This window comes from Manis pentadactyla, chromosome 1 (assembly GCF_030020395.1).
Source record: "Manis pentadactyla isolate mManPen7 chromosome 1, mManPen7.hap1, whole genome shotgun sequence".
Lineage (NCBI taxonomy): Eukaryota > Metazoa > Chordata > Mammalia > Pholidota > Manidae > Manis > Manis pentadactyla.
Genome location: NC_080019.1, coordinates 91,579,324 through 91,601,314, shown reverse-complemented (window position 1 = coordinate 91,601,314; position 21,991 = coordinate 91,579,324). Strand labels below are relative to the sequence as shown.

Sequence of the window (21,991 nt, the reverse complement as noted above, 5' to 3'; positions counted from 1 at the left end):
TACAAGGAATCCAGATTGGTAAAGAAGAAGTTAAACTGTCACTATTTGCAGATGACATGATACTGTACATAAAAAACCCTAAAGACTCCACCCCAAAACTACTAGAACTGATATCGGAATACAGCAAAGTTGCAGGATACAAAATCAACACACAGAAATCTGTGGCTTTCCTATATACTAACAATGAACCAACAGAGAGAGAAATCAGGAAAACTACTCCATTCACAATTGCATCAAAAAAAATAAAATACCTAGGAATAAACCTAACCAAAGAAGTGAAAGACTTATACTCTGAAATCTAGAACTCACTCTTAAGAGAAATTAAAGGGGACACTAACAGATGGAAACTCATCCCATGCTCGTGGCTAGGAAGAATTAATATCGTTAAAATGGCCATCCTGCCCAAAGCAATATACAGATTTGATGCAATCCCTATGAAACTACCAGCAACATTCTTCAATGAACTGGAACAAATAATTCAAAAATTCATATGGAAACACCAAAGACCCCGAATAGCCAAAGCAATCCTGAGAAAGAAGAATAAAGTAGGGGGGATCTCACTCCCCAACTTCAAGCTCTACTATAAAGCCATAGTAATCAAGACAATTTGGTACCGGCACAAGAGCAGAGCCACAGACCAATGGAACAGACTAGAGAATCCAGACATTAACCCAGACATATATGGTCAATTAATATTTGATAAAGGAGCCATGGACATACAATGGCGAAATGACAGTCTCTTCAACAGGTGGTGCTGGCAAAACTGGACAGCTACATGTAGGAGAATGAAACTGGACCATTGTCTAACCCCATATACAAAAGTAAACTCAAAATGGATCAAAGACCTGAATGTAAGCCATGAAACCATTAAACTCCTGGAAGAAAACATAGGCGAAAACCTCTTAGACATAAACATGAGTGACCTCTTCTTGAACATATCTCCCCGGGCAAGGAAAACAACAGCAAAAATGAGTAAGTGGGACTATATTAAGCTGAAAAGCTTCTGTACAGCAAAAGACACCATCAATAGAACAAGAAGGATCCCTACAGTATGGGAGAATATATTTGAAAATGACACATCCGATAAAGGCTTGACGTCCAGAATATATAAGGAGCTCTCACGCCTCAACAAACAAAAAACAAATAACCCAATTAAAAAATGGGCAGAGGAACTGAACAGACAGTTCTCCAAAAAAGAAATACAGATGGCCAACAGACACATGAAAAGATGCTCCACATCGCTAATTATCAGAGAAATGCAAATTAAAACTACAATGAGGTATCACCTCACACCAGTAAGGATGGCTGCCATCCAAAAGACAAACAACAACAAATGTTGGCGAGGCTGTGGAGAAAGGGGAACCCTCCTACACTGCTGGTGGGAATGTAAGTTAGTTCAACCATTGTGGAAAGCAGTATGGAGGTACATCAAAATGCTCAAAACAGACTTACCATTTGACCCAGGAATTCCACTCCTAGGAATTTACCCTAAGAATGCAGCAATCAAGTTTGAGAAAGACAGATGCACCCCTATGTTTATTGCAGCACTATTTACAATAGCCAAGAATTGGAAGCAACCTAAATGTCCATCAATAGATGAATGGATAAAGAAGATGTGGTACATATACACAATGGAATACTACTCAGCTATAAGAAAAGGGCAAATCCAATCATTTGCAGCAACATGGATGGAGCTGGAGGGTATTATGCTCAGTGAAACAAGCCAAGCGGAGAAAGAGAAATACCAAATGATTTCACTTATCTGTGGAATATAAGAACAAAGGAAAAACTGAAGGAACAAAACAGCAGCAGAATCACAGAACTCAACAATGGACTAACAGGTACCAAAGGGTAAGGGACTGGGGAGGATGGGTGGGTAGGGAGGGATAAGGGGGGGAGAAGTAGGGGGGTATTAAGATTAACATGCATGGGGGGGTAGGAGAAAAGGGAGGGCTGTACAACACAGAGAAGGCAAGTAGTGATTCTACAACATTTTGCTATGCTGATGGACAGTGACTGTAAAGGGGTTTATAGGGGAGACCTGGTATAGGGGAGAGCCTAGTAAACATAATATTCGTCATGTAACTGTAGATTAGTGATAGCAAAAAAAAACAAAACAAACAAAAAAAAAGGGCAGTTCCTGTGTGGTAACCTCCAACGAGTTCTACACAAGGGTATAAAGGGCATATAAAAGTGTAGGCAAACGGTCTGTTTGTGTTTATACAGAGGATCAAAGCCTAATTGGGCTACCCCGAAAATGAACTAAGATACGATATGAAAAAGAACTTCCAACATCTGCACCCTCTGGAAGACTCATGCCAGAAGATGATCATCAAAAAACCCCAACAAAGATCCACGCACTGCTACAGCTGTAGATGCACTCATCCCACCAGTTCCTGGACCTGCCATGGGAATGAGGAAGGAGATATCTAAGCTGGCCTGTGCATACAGTAAAACAACAAAATTGGACTGGATCTATACTGTTGGAACTCAACCAAGAATTTGGAGAAGTGCAAATTGTAGCGCTCCAAAGTCTTACAACTACAAACTATTTATTGTTAAAAGAACATATGGCATGTGAACAGTCCCCAGGAATGGGTTGTTTTAATTTGTCTGATTTCTCTCAGACTGTTCAAGTTCTGTTGGACAATATCCACCATATCATAGATAAGTTTTCACAAATGCCTAAGGTGCCTAACTGGTTTTCTTGGTTTCACTGCAGAGGGCTGGTAATTACAGATATGCTTTGGTTATGTAACTATACTCCTATTATGTTAATGTGTGTGTGCAATTTAAGTAGTAGCTTAAGACCTATACATGCTGAAGTTACTCTACAAGAATATATATCAAAGAAATAATCAATCTTCCCATGTTTTCTTCTGCCTGCTACTTCTATAGCTTTTCTTCTTCCTTCCTAATTACAACCCTTAAATAGAATTTGTGCCTCATATCAAATTTACCGAGTATCATAATTCTTCCAAGTGGTAAAGATACCTCAAGACAAATGCTGGGCATAGAAGCCACACGGCATAAATATGCAAAGAAGTAAAAAGCTAACTTTTTCAAACAATAAGGCTTCTCTCTCACTTACCAACTTCACATTTCCCTGTATGGCCCCGGAAGATGACTGGTTAGCCAGAGACGGGTAAGATTCCTCAAGGGAGGAACAACCTAAGACAGGCACAGTCGCAGGGGGGCCATCAGGTGAGAAATTGGGGATCAACAGAGGTGAGGCTTAGAACCTCACCCCCCCGTTCTGAGAGAAATCTTCTGCATATGTGGATGTTTTATTGCCCTGGTCTAGCTTGGATTAACACATAGTCTACAGGCACACACCTGATCATCTACATGTGCTCTCATACAACACTAAACTATGTTTTCTACCTTTATCTTGTATCTACCTACCACTTCAGCATTTTATTAAAAATAATAATAATAAAGAGAGAAATGTGGTATCCACATATAAATCAAGTATAAAAACCAAATCAGTATTCATATTTGAACTGACTGTTTATAGTTCATAATGCATGAGCAAAACCGAAAGTTTCTGTGATGACTGCCCTTGTACTGTTCACTATGTAACTTATTCATTATGTAAGAATTTGTTCTACATGTAAAAACTTGTTTGTTATGCCTCAGAAGATTGGAGACTGACAATAATTAGGCTTGGGGTGCAATAATGATTGTGCATTGAGCATTGACTCCCCTATACAGAATTTTATTGTCGTTAACAACCATTTGATCAATAAATATGAGAGATGCCCTCACAAAAAAAAAAAAAAAAAAAAAAAAGGACAGACTTCCAATGGTAAAATAAATTAGTAACCGGGATGTAATGTATAGCATAAGGAATATAGTCAAGATATTGTAACAGCCTGGTAGGGTGATAGCTGGAACCTAGAATTATGTATATAAATGTTCTACCACTGTGTTGTACACTTGAAACTCATGTAATGTAATACTGTGTGTCAACTACCCTTCAATAAAAAATAATTATTATAAAAAAAAAAAAAAAAAAACCACATTGAGATATCACCTCACACCAGTAAGGATGGCCACCATCCAAAAGACAAACAACAACAAATGCTGGCGAGGTTGCGGAAAAAGGGGAACCCTCCTACACTGCTGGTGGGAATGTAAATTAGTTCAACCATTGTGGAAAGCAATATGGAGGTTCCTCAAAATGCTCAAAATAGACTTACCATTTGACCCAGGAATTCCACTTCTAGGAATTTACCCTAAGGATGCAGCACTCCAGTTTGAAAAAGACAGATGCACCCCTATGTTTATCGCAGCACTATTTACAATAGCCAAGAAATGGAAGCAACCTAAGTGTCCATCAGTAGATGAATGGATAAAGAAGATGTGGTACATATACACAATGGAATATTATTCAGCCATAAGAAGAAAAGAAATCCTACCATTTGCAACAACATGGATGGAGCTCGAGGGTATTATGCTCGGTGAAATAAGCCAAGCAGAGAAAGAGAAATACCAAATGATTTCACTCATCTGTGGAGTATAAGAAGAAAATTAAAACTGAAGGAACAAAATAGCAGCAGAATCTCAGAACCCAAGAATGGACTAACAGTTACCAAAGGGAAAGAGACTGGGGAGAATGGGAGGGTAGGGAGGGGAAGGGTGGGGAAGAAGAAAGGGGATATTATGATTAACATGTATAATGTGGGGGGTGCAGGAAAGGGGAGGGCTTTGCAACACAGAGAAGACAAGTAGTGATTCTACAACATCTTACTATGCTGATGGACAGTGACTGTAATGGGGTTTGTTGGGGGGACTTGGGGTAGGGGAGAGCCTAGTAAACATAATGTTCTTTAAAAAAATTAAATAAATAAATAAATATCAATTAAAAAAAAAAAAGAAAGAAAGACTTTGCGTCGCCCCAGTCCTACTTCCTCCAAGTGCAGCACACTTTATTAACTTTGGTTTCTTCATTCAGTGTGTTTATATTCTCAAGTTGGGGTCTAATGAAGTCTTCAATGGCCTTCCATCTGTAGGGATGGCGGATCAAATATATTGCAATTAGCTCAGAAGGATGTGATAATGCCATAGTATTGAAAATGAGACAGTTCCTGTCCCATATATTATAAAATCTGCTTTTTAAAAAAGCATTAGTAAAATCCTCAAACTTCTGGTACCCAGCCAGTCTGTCTGAGTCAAAGCTGACCTCAATTTCTGTAGACAGTAGCACACATTGACAATAAATCCTTTTAGTTCCTAATTTTTCAAGTACAGAATCAGTTAGCTAAAATAGCTCTAAGTGCCTTAATTAGTAACTGCAGCCAGTTGGAAACAATTTTTCAAAGATAGTCTTAAAATATTACCTATGACTGAAATCGTCTATCAAGCTCAAAAGCAGTGTTAGATATAGGTGCTAGGTTAAACACTACAACAAAAACCTCAGCTTAAACTGTTAGAACATTAAACGTAACATACATAACCTAAGCTTATAGATCTTACAGTTGACACATCTAATTATATGACCAAGTGTTCATTGAGAGACTGGCCTCTCAGATTTCTAAGAAATGCAGCACAAGTTTGGAACTACATGTGAAACTCCTCTATGAAAACAATGCTAGAGGAACTGTGCACATAATTACACATCTCCCCCAACACTGGGGATGTCAAGGGAATTTGTCTTCTGACTACAGCTGTGGATAAAAAAGAAATCAAACCCCCAAGCCTACTTCACTCAAGGGAATGGGACTCAGATTTACATTACCCTGGGAGCATGGGATTCCTGACCCAAACACCTAAACTAACAGCTATTCTGGGACCTAAAATCCCTGTGATCTAAGACACACTACCTTGTAAGGATACTCAAAAGGAATCAGGATTTCAAAAATTTGAGATAAACCGTGTGCCCAGTATTAGGGACAACTTTTTTTCTGTCACACGTGAAACATTTATAATAGTTAAACATTTACAAAAATTGACAATAAAGGGAATCTCAGTAACTACCAAAAACTACCAAAAACTCAATACCTGGAGATGAAGTATCTAACTCCAAGAAAACAAATTAAACATCAAAAACAAAACTTTTAAATGAACCAATGTATTTGGAAAATAAGACACAGTTTTCTAAATATTTCATGAGTTAGAGAATTAATCATTTTTTTAATTATAAAATGTTTAGAAATGGATGTCAAGAAATATCCTGTATATCATATGGAATGCAACTAATACAGAACTTACAGAAAAAAAATAATTATACTAGAAAAGAAGAAAAACTTAATATTGAAAATCCAAGCATTTCATTCATGAAATTATGAAAACAATAACAGAATAGCAAGGAAAACAATAACAGAATATAATAGAATATAATAAATGTAAGAACAGAAATGAAGTAAAAAAACAAAGACAATTAGGATTAATAAAATAAAAAACTGATTCTTTACAAAGACTTGTAAAATGGATAAAACACTCACAAAACTTGTGAATAATAAATGAGAAAAACACAGCTCAACATTCTGTATGAAAATTAAATATAAATATGGGCATAGGACTTAAAAACTTCATGAAAGAATACTATGAGCAATGTAACAAATAATTAGATGCAATGGACAATTTTTTAGAAAAATAAAAAAAAACTTGACTGAATGAGAATAAAAAACCTGAAAAGATCTGTAAGCATTTAAAAACAAGTTGAATCAGTAATTTAAAAAAATCAACCACTGTAAAAAAGCAGCAGTCCTTCAGAATGGCACAGCTACTTTGGATGACAGTTTGGTGGTTTTCCTTATAAACCACTATAAACATATTATGACCAGATGACCCTACAGTCATGCCCCTTGGTATTTACCCAAAGAAGTTGAAAACTTACAGCCACACAAAAACCTGTACACAGTTGTTTACAGCAACTTAATTCAAAATTTGGAAGCAACCAACAAGCCCCTCGGTAGCTGAATGGATAAATAAACTGGTACATTGAGACAATGGAATATTATTCAGGGCTGTTACACCACGCGCTATCAAGCCATGAAAAGACATGGAAGAAATTTAAATGCATGTTACTAAGTGAAAGAAGCCAATCTGAAAAGGCTACATACTGTCTGATTACAACTATACGACATTCTAGAAAAGGCAAAACTATGGAGAGAGTAAAAAGATCAGTGGTTGCTAGTGGTTAAGTGCAGGGAGAGATGAACAGGTCTATCACAGAGTATGTTTAGGGCAGTGGACCTATTCTTATGGTACTGTAATGGTGCATACACATCATTATACATTTGTCAAAACCCACTGCATGTGCATAATACAAGAGTGAATCTTAATGTAACCTATGGACTTGGGGTGATAATGATGTGTTAATGTAGGTTAATCATTTGTAACAACTGTACCACTCTGGGGAAGGAAATCGATAATGAGGGAGGCTGGCTGGGGGGCTGGGAGGAGAGACAGGGAGTTTATTGGAACTTTCTGTACTTTCTGCTCAGTTCTGCTGAACCTAAAATTGCTCTTTTTTAAAAAGCCTATTTAAAATTTTTTTAAAGTAACAATCCTTGATGGTTTCACAGTTCTTTTACAAACATTTGAAGAAAGATAAAAACTTATGGAAAACATCAGTAACCTAAATCCAGCAATGTACTGAAACTTTTAAAGTAAGGTTTTTAAAAAAATATAAAACATGTAAGGTTTATTCTCAGAATGAAACAATGGTTCAACTTCAGACAAATCTATCAATATAGGAGAAAGCTTAACAAATAAAAAATAGATAAATAAGAAAAAATATATGATTATTTCAACAGATCTAGGAAACTCATCTAATAGCTTTAAAGTCATTTTATAATTAGAAAATAAACTCTTAGCAAGGTAGGAATAGAAGGGAAAGCTCATGACCATGGAAAAGATGTCCTCCAAATTACAACAGAAATTATGCTTCATGATGAAACATTAGAAGTGACAGCCAAGAAAAATTCAAGGATTTTCAGTATCAGCTTCCATTTAACCCAAGGTTTTAGCCAGAATAAGAAGATCAGAGGTGAATATGAAATGTATAAGGGATGGAAAGGAAGACACAATCTTGTCATTAATTGCAGACAACATACTGTTTATGGATATATTTGTTTTCTGTTGCTAGGTAACAAGTTACCACATGTTTAGCAGCTTCAAACATCACATATTATCTCACAGTTCTGTAGGTCAGAATTATGTTCTCCGCTCAGGGTCTCACAAGACAGAAATCTAAGCGGGGCTCTGCTTCTGTTCTCGGCTGATTGCAGGGTCCTCTTCCAAGCTCACATGGTTGCTAGCAGAATTCAGTACCTTGGGGTTATGGACTAAGGTTTCCATTTCTCTGACGGCTGTCACCTGGGGGCTGTTCTTGGGTCCCAGAAACTGCCCACAGTCCCTTGCCACATGGCCCACACTGTGACAGACTTATTCAAAGCCACCAGGAGAATCTCTCCTTTCCATGAGCTAAGACTGAGTCTTATATGGATAATGGGAGTGGCTACCCCATCACCTGGGTCATACAAGGTAACCTAATTAAGGGGGTGACTATTCCATCATATTCACAGGTCCTGCCCACACTCAAGGGATCACATAGGGTGTGTACAACAGAAGGTGAAAATCTTCTTAGGAGTTTGCCCACCACAACGGAAAATCCAAGAGAATTTTTTAACCTATCAAAACAAATATAACAATTTAACAGATTGTTAAATACAAGATAGACAGACAAAAAGCAAAAATATTTAGACTAAATCAACTAATAAAAATGAAATGGAAAAAAAGATTCCAGTCATGATACAAAACCACATAACTGGGTACCTAACTAGGAAAAAAAATCTAACAAAAGCAGTTCAAGATCCAGAGAAAATTATCAAGCTATAATGTACCACATGAACAAATGCACATATTTACTACAGTCACAAATGGTGAAACTTAATATTTTAAATAAGTCAGTTCTCTCTAAATTAATCAAAAATGAAATGCAATTCGGATCAAAATAACAGCAGATTTTTTTTTTACAGAACTTGTCAAGTTCATCCTCAAAGTAATAGTAAGGAACAAAAGGAAAAGTAAAGCTAAGAAAGAACTGAAGAAGGAAGAGGAGAAGGGGGCACTCATGCTTCTAAATAATGTGCCTTACAAAGCTAGAGACACTGAAATAAGGAGTTCCAGGTGTTGGTATAATGCCAAACAGGCAGACAAATAGACCAGGAACACAGCTACATGCAGGGCCTCACACATAGGAAAACCTCATTTCTGACAGAAGTGGCAAGACAGTTTAGACCAGGAAATAATGCTGGGACAACTAACTGACTATGGATTTGAGGGGGGAAGGGAGAGTCACTTTTTCACACACATATTCAAAATTATGGATAATAAAGATCCAATGTGGAAAACAACATCATAATATAGTTAGAAGAAGAGGTTATTTTTATGACATTGAAGTAGAAAAGGAATTTCCCAAATGAGATATAAATGCACAAACCATGAAAGGACAGATAAATTGGATTACAGTAATACGTAAAAAAGGTAGATGAGAAGACAGTATATATAAAGTGAAAAAATCCACAGACTGAGAGAAGAAATTTTCAAGGCTCCACGCCCTCTCTCTTCCATGGGGCTTACCAGTGGGAAGCCCAATAGAGAGGAGACAGGCAAGTGCTCTGAGGTTGGGCAGGGCATCTGTTCTCCCATCCCTCTGTGTATCCATGGATGTCCCTGTGACTGGCTGTGACTCTCAAACAAAGACCTAGGCTCCTGAAAGAGTCCTCTCCACACACCTCACCTACCCTGTTTCCTCCTGTGCCCCACTGGCCCTCAGGTACAACATCCCCGACTGTCAGGAGCCCTTACTGCTTCTCTAAATCCTGCCCACACCTTTATGACACTCACCTCTAATTGCCCAACTTCAGGTTGCCATCTGTTTTCTTCTGGAACCCTGATGGGTACACCTGGTACAAATTTTGCTACATGGTATTACCCTATTAGGCAAGTTGCTTAACCTGTCTAACTCCAGTTACTTCATCTATAAATGGTGCTATCATGGGAATTAATTAAGCTAATCTACATAAGCTCCTCAGCATAGCATCCAGCCCAGTGAGCAGTCAGTAAATTGTTACTATTATCATGATGGTGGTGGTTATTATTGCTGATACTAACATTTCTTCATTACTACACAGGGATCTGAGTACCTAATCACAGCTAGGCAAAAACACCAAAGCTGAACTGAAGACAGGATAACTAAAACAGAATTTGGTAGCAGAGTTAGAGAACTTCCCAGAGTTTTCTGAAGGTCACCAACATGTTAATAAATGTTGATCACTCTTTATACCAAATGGAATTACAGAGTTGTCTTCTGTCTACCTGTGAGGAATGGGCCAGTCTAGTTCATCTCCTGCAACAAGAGGAGCCTTCCTTACTGGCAAGCCCAGGCCACACCATCCCTGCAATCCACAGACACCTGCAGGTATGTTGGCCACAGCGGTCAGGGATGTGGTGGCCAATGCAGGCCTCCATAAGCAGCAGCCAACACAGGCCAGTGGTTGGATGCCAGTCGGCACCTGCGCCTGCACCTGTGTGCACCTCTGCTGGCTGCAGACCATGTGGGGCAGCTGTGCTGGCCAGTGACCATGATGTTGGCCCTTACATACTGAACACTTGTGACCGGGCAGATTGTCTCCATTTCAGTTCAATTTTGTGCACATATTTAAAAAATACTATAGTATACATTCCATACAGAAAATATGCTTTAATTGGTATGACATACTGAACTATTTAAAGAAAATCAGGTAGTGGGAAATGTGGGAAAACAGAGTAGTAAACACATGGTTACCTTTCCCATGGAGAGGGATGGGAAATTTTTTAATGTTTTAAGCCATGTATATCAGTCTTATTTTTATAGGATATAAAATTATATCCTCCCCAATTATATTTGCATAGTGTCTAAGACATGTTAGAGTGTTAGGGCCTTAGGACATGTGGCAGGTGAGAAAGGGGACCTTTTGGGGGTGATGGACATGGTCTGTATCTTGATTAGGATGCTGGTTACATGGATCCACATATTTGTCAAAACTTGTGGAACTGCGCACTTAAGATCTGAGCATTTCTCTCTGGGTATTAACTCAATTTAATTGAGGTTACAGAAACATGTAGAGGAATAAAAAAGCTAAAACACAGGTTCTAAAAGGTTACACCTGAAGGTATATGCCACTTTACCAATTTCTTTATGTTTCAAAACCTTGAAATACGAAGCAGATCAATCTGAACTCCCCAGGTGTTTGCTAAATAATTGCTGGTGAGAGGCTTGTGACTGGCAAAAGGGAGTCAATTGAAGATTAGGCATTTGCTGAGAGTAAACCACCGATATAATTAAAGGGGTAACACCTCAACTATCTGTGCTCATTCAGAGGGGGGTTGACCTGATGACACCCCAGCCTTTCTGGAAGAGGCTTCAGCCCTTAAGGGATCATGATTTTTCATGAGCATGTGCTCAAAGTCTCTGGGCTTACTCTGGAGGGCCAAAACACAATTAGATCTATTCCTAGATGGCTGAAATGAGAAAACTATAAATTATCGACATACAACTTGATGTTAATCTAAATGTGTGCCTCAAATGGTGTGCCCCAAGATTCTTTCTCAATTATTTTAATCAATAACTTGGAGGGAGCACAGAAGACATGTTTACCAAATGTTCAGAATTCTCACACAGGAGACCACCGTAAGATGGGCCAGCGGCTCACAAACACATCACCTGAAATGGAATGATGACTGGGCCCAGGACAATAAGTCAAACTGGGATAAATAAAAAACAAACAAACTGCCATTAGGTGGAAAAGGCCAATTGCCAAGTCAAGGGAGCGGGGGCAGTGGGGAAACCTGACTTGACAGAAGAAGCTCTGTGGTTTTAATTATGAGCCAATGACGTGGTACATTTGGTTAAACATCAAATACATCGACAGGTCCACTAAATTCCACATTGACTATCTCCTTTGGTTTCAGATGCTGCATTCTAAGAATGACATTGGCAAATTGGAGTGTATGCCAGAGATGGGGATCAGGGTGGTGGAAGCAGGTACTCTGCTCTACTACAGATATTTCAGGAAATGCATGGTTTAGCCTAAAGAGAGTAGAGAGTACAGGTTAGGTGACCAACCATCCTGGTTTGCCTGGGACTCAGAGGGTTTGCAGACACAGAACTTTCCATTTTAAAACCAGGATAGTACCAGGCCAACCAGGTTAAGCTGTCATTCTAGGTCAAGGTGACAGTGGAGTAAGAGGTGGCAGGACACATGACCGGTGGTCCCCAAGTACTGGAGGGGCCTATTCTCAGCTGCACTGAACTGGGCCCTGGCAGTGGTAGAGGCTACCCGAGGCAGAGCTGGGCTCACGAGGACATCGCTGAGGTTCCCAGGAGCTTTCTCCAGAGAACGAGCAACACTTGGCAGGTCCGCATGAGGGGGAGCTCATGACTGCTGGGGTATGAAGGCTGCTTTTTGGGGTAGGAAGGTACAGTGATATCTCCCAGGGGGTAGAGAGGTGGAAGTATTTGGAACAGCACAAATGCTACCATAACGGTAACTGTCAGGCGAGGCCCAATAAGCATGAGTCTTTTGTATGTCACGTTAGGCCACTTGAGCTGCCGTAACAAAGTACACAGACTGGGGAGATTAAACAGCAGAAATCTATTTTCTCACAGTTTTGGAGGCTAGAAGTCTAAGGTCAACGTATCAGGTCGGTTTCATCTGCAGCCTCTCTCCTCAGTTTGCAGCTGGCTGACTTCTGTGGGCCCACATGGTCTCCCTCTGTACCCTAACCACCTCCTCTTTGAAGACACCAGTCAGATTGGTAAGGGTCTGGCTTAGTGACTTCATGTCACCCCAGTTACCTTTTTAAAGGCCCCATCTCCAAATAGAGTCAGAAGTCCTGGGGGTTAGGATTTCCATATGAATTCTAAGGGACACAATTCAGCCCCACACAGATAGCATGTTAAAGTTGGGGCCTTTCTCACTGATTGAGGCTATAACAGTGGTAGTTATATGCAAAACTTTTCAGCACATCTTACCTCCATCGTTGGTGTAGACCAGACTTGAAACAACCCTGGCTTAGCAAGCTGGAGTGATAGAATGCATCTATCTTTGTATGTATCTCATCTCTGGGTACCGGTGTGGGGGTGCTGGAAAGCACCTGGTTGTGGGTTCACCCATTGGTACCTTCCAGGCACAGGCAGATGGTGAGCAAGAAGGTCAGAACTGTGACTTTCTAACCAAGACTAGCTCTTTCATAGTCCTTAATTGCTACACAAACTATGTAATATTACCCTCTCTCCACGAGGCCTGCTTCCTCTTGGCCCACTCTTCAGTCATTTTGTTTTTGTTTTTAGATCAAAGAGTCTTGGTAGAACATTCTTTTTAATATGCCAATTCCTACCAAGTCTTGAGAAAAAAAGACTTACCCAATCCTTCCATTTCCAACTGTGCTGTTTTTCGTAAAGGCAAATCTCCTGGGCCCCATGTTAACTGTGACCACTTCTGCTTTGGGAACTATAGAGTTCCTTGCCAAGGCACACCATGACAGCCTGCACCCACTCTCTTCTTGGCATCTTTGCCCTCCTGTTTGGGCTGCACACTCAGACTGTGCCATTAGAACTGGTGGCTTTTTAGTTCCCCAAGGCGGAGTGACAGCTGGGTAGGAGATGAGTGTATATGCCCGTAGGAGGTAGCAGAGGCAGACATTTCTCTCTGCCTACCCAGAATTCATTCACCCTTCCTTCCTCACTAATGAATCTCAGTGTTGTTCAGGGTGGTGACACGTGCACTAAAAACTGCTCCAGGACCTTGGAATTAGGGGTGGCTGCATGCTGATCTTGGCCAAGGGTATCCAAGGACTTTCTGCTTGGGGCTTCCAGAAATGGCTTCTAAAAGGCATTTGGCTCAGCTGGGGTGCTCTTGTGGCCCCTTGCCCTTCACAATTCCTTTATTTCCTTCCTGGACTCACTTGTGCTGGGCATGAAGATGCGGCAGCCACCTTGCCACACAGAAGGCTCTGCACCGAGGGAGTCAGAGAGGGAAGAAAGGAGCCTGCCGCTTTCATGACTTCACTGAGCAGTTGCTCAACTCTGGACTTTGTCTTATATGAGGAATCAAGCCCCTGACTAGACAAGGTGTCTGCAGGTTTCCGGTACTTGCAAGGGCTCTGCCTGCCTCAGCCAGTGTGGGGGCTGGGAGAGGAGAAGTGACTGGGGGAGGACACGAGAGTCCTTCTTCTGAAGATGACGTCGAGAGCAGGCACCAGCTGCCATCTCTTGAGCACTTGCACCAGGCCGGTACTATGCTCACCCTGGACAGGTCGTTTTACTGATGAGAAACCTAAGGTTCAGAGAGTTTAGGTAACAAGCCCAAGTCACAGCCAGGAAGTGGCAGAGCTGGGATTCTAGCCTGGGTCTCCCTGACCTCCCCACTCCTCATTGTGACTTTGGACCCCTCCAACCCTGGCCCCAACATCTCTGTCTTCTGTGTCTGGAGTCCGGTCTGTAGGTTCATAGCCCTGACTCCCTTGGCTTGTATCTTTTATGGACTGGTTGCATCCCCCCAAAATTAATATGTATGAAGCTGTAACTTCCAATGTGATGATATTTGGAGGTAGAGTCTTGGGAGGCATGTTCAGATGAGGTCATGAGGGCGACACTATTTCCCATGGTGGAATTATGTCCTTATAAGAAGAATAGGGACCAGAGCACATTCCCTCTTTCCATTGTGAGAGGACGCAGTGAGAAGGCCCTGTTGCACATTGGGAAGAGAGCCCTCACAGGAACTCACCCAGCCAGCACCTGGATCATGGCCTTCCTGCCTCCAGAACTGTGACAAACAAACGTCTGTCTGTTTTAGCTACCAGTGGCTATGTCATTTTGCTACAACAGCCAGAGATAAGATCCCCTCCATCCTGATGCCAGAGTCTCCCCCGCACCTCCTACCCCTTCTCTGGTGGATGCAGCCACTCCAGGGCTTGACCCAGAGTGGCCCCATCCTGTGCGGTGCCCCTTCCCACCTGTCCCGGTGCTCTCCTCTCTGGCTCCTGCAGTACAGTGGTTTCTCTTGCACAGGTTGGTGTTTATGGCCCCCCTTCCCTCCGCCCCCCCCATTCTCCTCCTTTGCCTCCTCATCAAAATGAGAACAGGCCTGGGGCTTCTCTTTAGAGTTTGATTTATCAGTGTTGCAAACACACCTGCTCTTCACATTGTATCCTCCTTTTCTTTGATGTCAGTTTCTATAACACCTAAGATGCGCTCATGTAAACCTAAGTACTTACCAGAGGGAAACAATATCAAGACATAGAAGTTACAAGGAAAAATAAGTACAATACTGATAAATTATAAATGGTTTAGAATCTTAGTGTTCAAAGGATTCTGGAGCATCACCCAGCCTCATCCTCCCCCCTGAGGACGGCAAACTCAGAAAGTGGACCGGGGCGAGGAGGGGTTTGACTTGCCAGGGAGCTGGGAGCCTTGCATTCTCTATGGGAAGAACAAATGTTTCTATAGAAACATTCTCTATGGAAAGTCTCCTACTTTTCAAACGTATCAAGACACTGCTGTGATTAATATAACACGGATTCATTTAAGAGCATTACTGAACTTCTGATCATGATGAATTTTCTGGCTGGAAAGGGTCTTCATGGCATGGCCACGTGATGTGCTTTGGCCAATGAAAGGTAAGCAGAAATGACAAGTCAGGTCTGGGCAGGAACTTCAAGAGCTTGGGCACGACTGGCCCTGCTTGCTTCTCCCCTCAGCCACGGCAAGGAGCAGTGCTCCCAAAGAGGCTATTCTGCCGGCCTGCTTCCCGGAACAAGCAACACGGGCAGAGCCCCTAGCCAACCTGCGATGAATTTGTAATGAGAACGACAAATACAGTTTTGCTGTTGTAACTCCTGAGATGTAAGCATCTTTCATTATTGCAGCATATCCTACCCTACCCTGACTGCTTAATCAGTTTACTCACAATAAAATATGAATCACTGCATTGAAAAAGTTTTTACCATTCAATTATTTCATTTAATTCAAATAGTAGGCCCATCAATTAAGCTATTAATCTTTTTTTGGTGGTGGGGGAATTGTACTTTTTTAAACCTAAAATATCTGAAAAATAAATAAAATATAAATTAAATAAAAAAGGACAGAAATCTAAAAATAATGAAATAAGCAGTAAGAGGGCACAGGGCTTCTTGTAGAAAGTGCAAAGATGTTACTGAAATTAGTCCAAAGGGCAATCTAGGAAGACTCTCTGCATTGGGGAGGCACAGCTAAAGGAGAATATAACCACATTGTTCCAAACTGGCAGTTTCTTCTGATCATCATTTAATTGATCCTGCACCAGCATTCTACACAGGAGACTGAAGCCAGTTTGGGTGGTTGAGCTGGGACTAGACTCATTCCAGCTGTATCTCGCACCAGAGCGCTTTGCACTCTGCCGTACTTGTTAGTCCTTTAAGAATCAAAAGATGGAGAGTCATTTTAACCAACAATCATACCTCCTTATCCTAGAGCCTGGTCTGGTTCCATTATGTACCAGTGAAGAGAAAACCATTTTTGCATTAGCATTTCATTTCCAAAAACTAATGTTCATACCACCCAACTCACCTTGTGCACTGTATGCTCTTTTCAGCCTAGTATGCAGGAACTTCTGAGGAACCTCTGAGAACAAATGCCCATTTCTGGCTTCGAGATCTTCCACCTTTTTCCTTTACCTCACATAGCCACTGGTGCCCTTCCAGCCAGCCTCACCACTGTCCCATGCTCAGGCTTCCCTACAATTCATTTCCTGAGGCCACTCCTTCTGCCTAGAACAGTCTGTCCCTTCATGTTCTCACAACTTGCCAACTCTTCTAAATTCACCACAAATCCAGCATTTCTTGAATAGCTTCGCAACTTGAAAATCTACCCAGTGCATCATTACTCAACTCAACTAACCTCTGTATGTATACAAGGCATCTAGACAGTTTATCATCTATATCTTAGGCGATTTACTTATCAGCACTGTTCTCACTGGTAGATACATGCCCAGTGGAAAGAATGGTGAGGAGGGAAAAAACATCAAATGTGGGTTTTCTAACACATCGTCCTGTTATCTAGGCTGCCATATGTGGGCAGATACCTTCCTCTGTATGTGGAATTGGTTTTACCTTGCTTGATGACATATTCTATCATGTTTGGTGAACACATTTGGTGAACTAGTTTCATAAATCAGTCACTCCAGGAAGTTCATGGTATACAAATATTTATAACTACTAGGATTTTTCTTTGAAAACCATAAAATTCTAGAGTATTACAGGAAAAACTTTAAAATTCTTTATTTCATTCTGTAATGAATATAGCATCTTCTCAAACAGAAAATAAACTACAATTTCAAGCTTTACTTAAATATCTTTTGCTTGAAAAATTAAAATAGTCCCAACTTGTAATTTTTTTTTACATCACTGTTTATACATCACCAAGTAGAATGTTAATTCATTCTTGGAATGGCAAATAACCCATCACGAGTGATTGATGGAAAAACAAATGCCATGCCAAATTCATCAGAAAACATATAATTGGTCTATAAAGATGTTTTGTTCTTAACTAGCATGACATGCCAAAAATGAGGGTTTACTTTGGAAAAGTGCAAAATCCAATTTGTAGGGTACTGTGTTTATTTCATTACATTTGAAAAATCATCTGTTGGTAATCATGTGTCAAAATGGTCTTGTCAAATCTTTGCAAGAGAACTTTTTCTTAAAGCCACACAATCTAAATGACTTCTGGTTTGAAATGTAAACACGTGGTGGGTTTTAAAAGAATTGTTTCATGCCCACAACTAAGTGGAGCAGAGAATTGTATAACAGTTCTGTTCATCTGCTCAAACTTAACAGCAACTCCATATTCAGAATAATTTAGCAAAATAGGCTGTGCCCACCATGTACTTTAGCTAACAACCAATATTTCCATCACCAAATAACCTGAATAAAGAAAACCTGAATATGGGAAACATTTTATCTTCTTTAGAAGTAACCAGTTTCTGGTTAGCCCAAATGCTGCTCATATAGCATCCTAAGGCCCAGGCTGTCGAGTTCCTGCTGGACCAGGATCAGCCTCATGGGGGTCCTGAAGTCCAAGCAGGCTCATTAAGGTATGGAGAGAAACGCGCCCACGGCAGACCCAAGCCTTCATTACATTCTCCCATATCCCTCATGTTAACCAGAATAAAATGAAGCTTTCATTAGTGGTGACAGAGAGAGCCTGCTACTCTCCTCTAAAAAATGACTTTTTAATTTAGTACTAAAAACTGAGTGGCTCCTTCAGTGTTCTTCCCTTAAAATGAAATAATCCCAACTCTCCTAACCCTGGCCTTTAGGTAGCTTTGTTACTGTAACCCGAATCCCTCCAGTCTGTCCTGCGTCTCTGGTTGCAGCATGTACAAGAGAGTGGTTGCACAACGGGTATGCCAGCCCTGAACACAGGTCCCTTCCCTGTCCTGCACTGAGAAGTCACTTCACCTCTCTGGCCCCCAGTTTACTCCTCTAAATTATGGAGATCCAATGAGATAATTCTGTTACAGAAAGCGTCTAGCAGAGTGTCTGAAACACGGCTCCCTCAAAAAATTACTGTCTTGCCAATGGGTTTCAGCCCCAGGCAAGTTCACTATGGATTCAATGTGACCAAAGAAAATGACAGAAGAACATTCTTGGGGTGAAAGGGTTATACCCAACTTTATTTCCACAGTGGCAGGTCAATCACTAAAATCCTATTCACTCAGAGTGAGTCTGCATGCAGCAAGCCAGTCTCTGCCTCTGGGCCCCCCTGCCCACACAGCTGTCCTGCACAGCAGTCCCCTGGGCCCCTGTCCTTGGGACTGCCACCACTCAGCCTCTGCTCTGCTCTCCTGCAGCCATGCCACCATGTCACCCAGAGCACTGGGCAGGGCTCTCTCTATAGTCAACAGCAACATATTGCCCACACGTGTGTAGTGAGCTAGCCAACCAAGGCCAGGTGAGAATCTTGGCCACAGGAACCTTCATTTTATCCACAATTACTTTTTGTTTCTTTGCCCAAATTATGCTGTAGTGAAAAGTCTGTCTACAATTCTGCTAATATGTAATCACCAGACACAGTGGCTACATATAATTAAATCAATTACGATTACATAAAATTAAAAATTCAGTTCCTCAGCTGCACTAACCACATTTCAAGCCCTTGCCAGCCACGTGCAGCTGCCATGTCAGATAGTGCGGAGCATTTTGCTCAGGAAGCTCTATTGAATAGTCCTGGTTACCTGATCCACTTGAGTTTTGAGGCTTCCAAATCCATCCGTGTCATTCCCTACCTAAACCACACCAGGGGAAATCTCTCCTTGGTGAGATGAGACTGTTTCCTGTCACATCTCTTTCGGCAAGAGCCTGTCTCCGGTGCTGCCTCTCGAAGAGTTCATTCTAAGGGATTCAAGCTAGAAAGGCTCCCTCCCTAACTCACAGATTCTGAAAACTGCAGGTAACTGCCCCCGCTCTGCCCAGATCTGCATCATAGGCCCCTTGGCACTGCAGTCTTGGCCTGCCTATTCAGAGTTTGGGAGGGTGTAGGCATGGCACTGAGAGCTCTAAGCCCCGGGTTATGCTCCCCAAGCAAAATATCAGCTCTGGTGACTCGCAGCAGCCAGCGTGAGTCTCAGGTAGCTTGTGAACCAGGTGTTGAAGGTACCGTGAATTCCTCCACGAGCCCCAAGTACCTTCAGGGGAAGATGAGGGAGCCAAGTGTTCCAGGAAAGCAGCTTGCTCCATGAAGCAGGGCCTCTGCTCTTCCCATGACCATCAAAGTGCTTTCCTCCCGGGGGCTCGGGACAGACATTACAGGCCTGGGGCACAGCATGGAAAATGTGTAGGTTTACAGGGCTTAACTGAAACAAAAGCCCAGGTCACCTTAGAGCGCGCCAGATGCAGACCAAGGAACCAGGTGAGCTGCACTTGCTCCACAAGTGTCCTGGTTCCAAGGCCTAGAGAAAGGGCTCTTCAGTCACACCTGAGCTTTGGTTAATCAGGGTTCACTTGTCAAGGACTGATTATCCATTCTTCTCCCAATCCCACCTACCCTCTACTTTCACCTGCCAGAGAGAATGAAGAAGGAACATAGGTGCACATTTTCTGGCTTGCTAATAACTCCAATAAAAGACGAGGTTAAGGAAACTAAAAGTAATAGCTAGAATTTTATTTAATGGCCCAGCAGGTTTTAGTCCCTGCTATCCCGTTTATGTGTGAAAAGTCCACAGCTGATTGCATTCTTTTCAAGATTACATCTTATTTCTAAGTTATTGGCAATAAGAATAATAGCAATCACACACATAGCCACTACCATGCACCAGGGCCTGTCCCAAGTGCCTTATATAACGTATGCACATCAGCTACCTCACAGACCTTACCAACTCCGCGACATCGGAAGTCTGAGCCATGGAGTAACTCCCCTAGGCTCACAATGGGGAAGCCGCTGTGCTACCTGTAAGTGATAATAGAAAAGAACCAAAGACTTGCAGTTACATAAGCCCTTCTGATCCCCAGCTCCCTCTCCAGAGGCAACCACCATTAGCAGTTCTGATTGTCTTTTCAATGGTGTTTGTGCAAACATCAGTATTGGAAAGGAGTTGTGGTGTTATGTTAGTGGTCTGGCTTATGTATAAATAAGGCATGTTTCACTATTTCTAATACTGATATCAACTGTGTTTTCCAATCTCCATGGGGGTGCTTGCACTGGTGAGGGAGCTCGTTGCCCAAGGGCTTAACCCCGGGGAAGTTCACTATGGATTCAGTGAAACCAAGAAATGACAACAGAACATCTTAGGGGTTAAAGGATTTATACCTGGCTTTATTCTCCTGGTGGCAGGTCAAGCCTAGGATCATGTCTGCATCCAGCAGTCTGCAGGTCCATAATCCACCTCTGTCTCTGCCTCTACCCAAAGCACTGGGCAGAGCTCTTTATACAGTGACTGAGTCAGTAATTTTGCTTATGGGTGTGGAAGCAGTAGCCTAGCAGCAGGCCAGTTACATCATCAAGTAGTTTAGGGTCAGGTGAGGATCCTGGCCATAGGAACTTCCATTTTCCCCACAAGGGGAAACAAAGTTGTCAGTAAAGATTATTCAGGCTTTTGCAAAATATTCATCTACCCTAGTGATGCTACCATCTCCTCTGGGTATGACTCTGAGCCGCAGCCCAGGTTCAAGTCTATCTTAGGGATTCCCTCTCCTCCTGCAAGGTCTTCTTTCTAACCCTGTTCTTCTTAGAGAGGAGCCTGAGAGAGTGGAGTGGACAGTTGTCCAGCCTGGAAGCAGTCACCTCTCATCCAGGCTCATGGCCTGGCCTGGCTCCTATGGTTGGCGAGGTTCCTTGGCCATGGCTGGGAGTGTTCCTTCACCAGCTAGTTCAGCCAAAGTTGGGGGCATCTGCCAGCATGGTCTTCTCAAGGTAGGGGCAGCTGAGGTGTTCCCAGACTGTGTCCCCAGTGCAGAGGCAATTCCCCCAGGGGGCAGCCTTATACCTCTTTGGTTCCTGCCAGTAGTACCTGCCTCAGCAATCCATTAGGGATTTTTCAACCAGTGTAACAAAAATCATCAGTTGGCTTACGCAATAAAATTGGCTTATTTGTTCTTACAACCTAAAGTTCTGGAGATGGGGCAGGCTTCAGGTGTGTCATGAGCCAGCAAGGACCTGGCATCTTTCTGTGCTTCATCTCTGTCTTCCAGCGAGTCAGCTTCATCCTGAGGCCCACTCTCCTGATGGTGGCAAGATGTGGACAAGTTTCTGGTGTTCATGGCAGTCATTTATACCACAGGCTTCCTCTCAAAGGAGCAGCAAGGGGAGGGGAGAGCATGGTCCCTCCGAGGAGTGAGAGAACTTTTCTCTAAGACCTCACCAATAATTCCTCCTGACTCACTTGCCCAAAGAGGGTCCCAAGCTGATCTCTGAACACCCCCCACCCCACATAATGACCAGGCAGCTGAGGGGTGAAGTAAG

General features: G+C 42.0%; 1 pseudogene; it reads right to left on the bottom strand.

Annotated features, from left to right (window-relative positions):
* The window catches only part of LOC118921871 (60S ribosomal protein L35a-like), a 39,620-nt pseudogene extending 22,875 nt beyond the window's left edge, over positions 1-16,745 (bottom strand).
* Positions 16,746-21,991: the final 5,246 nt, after the last annotated feature.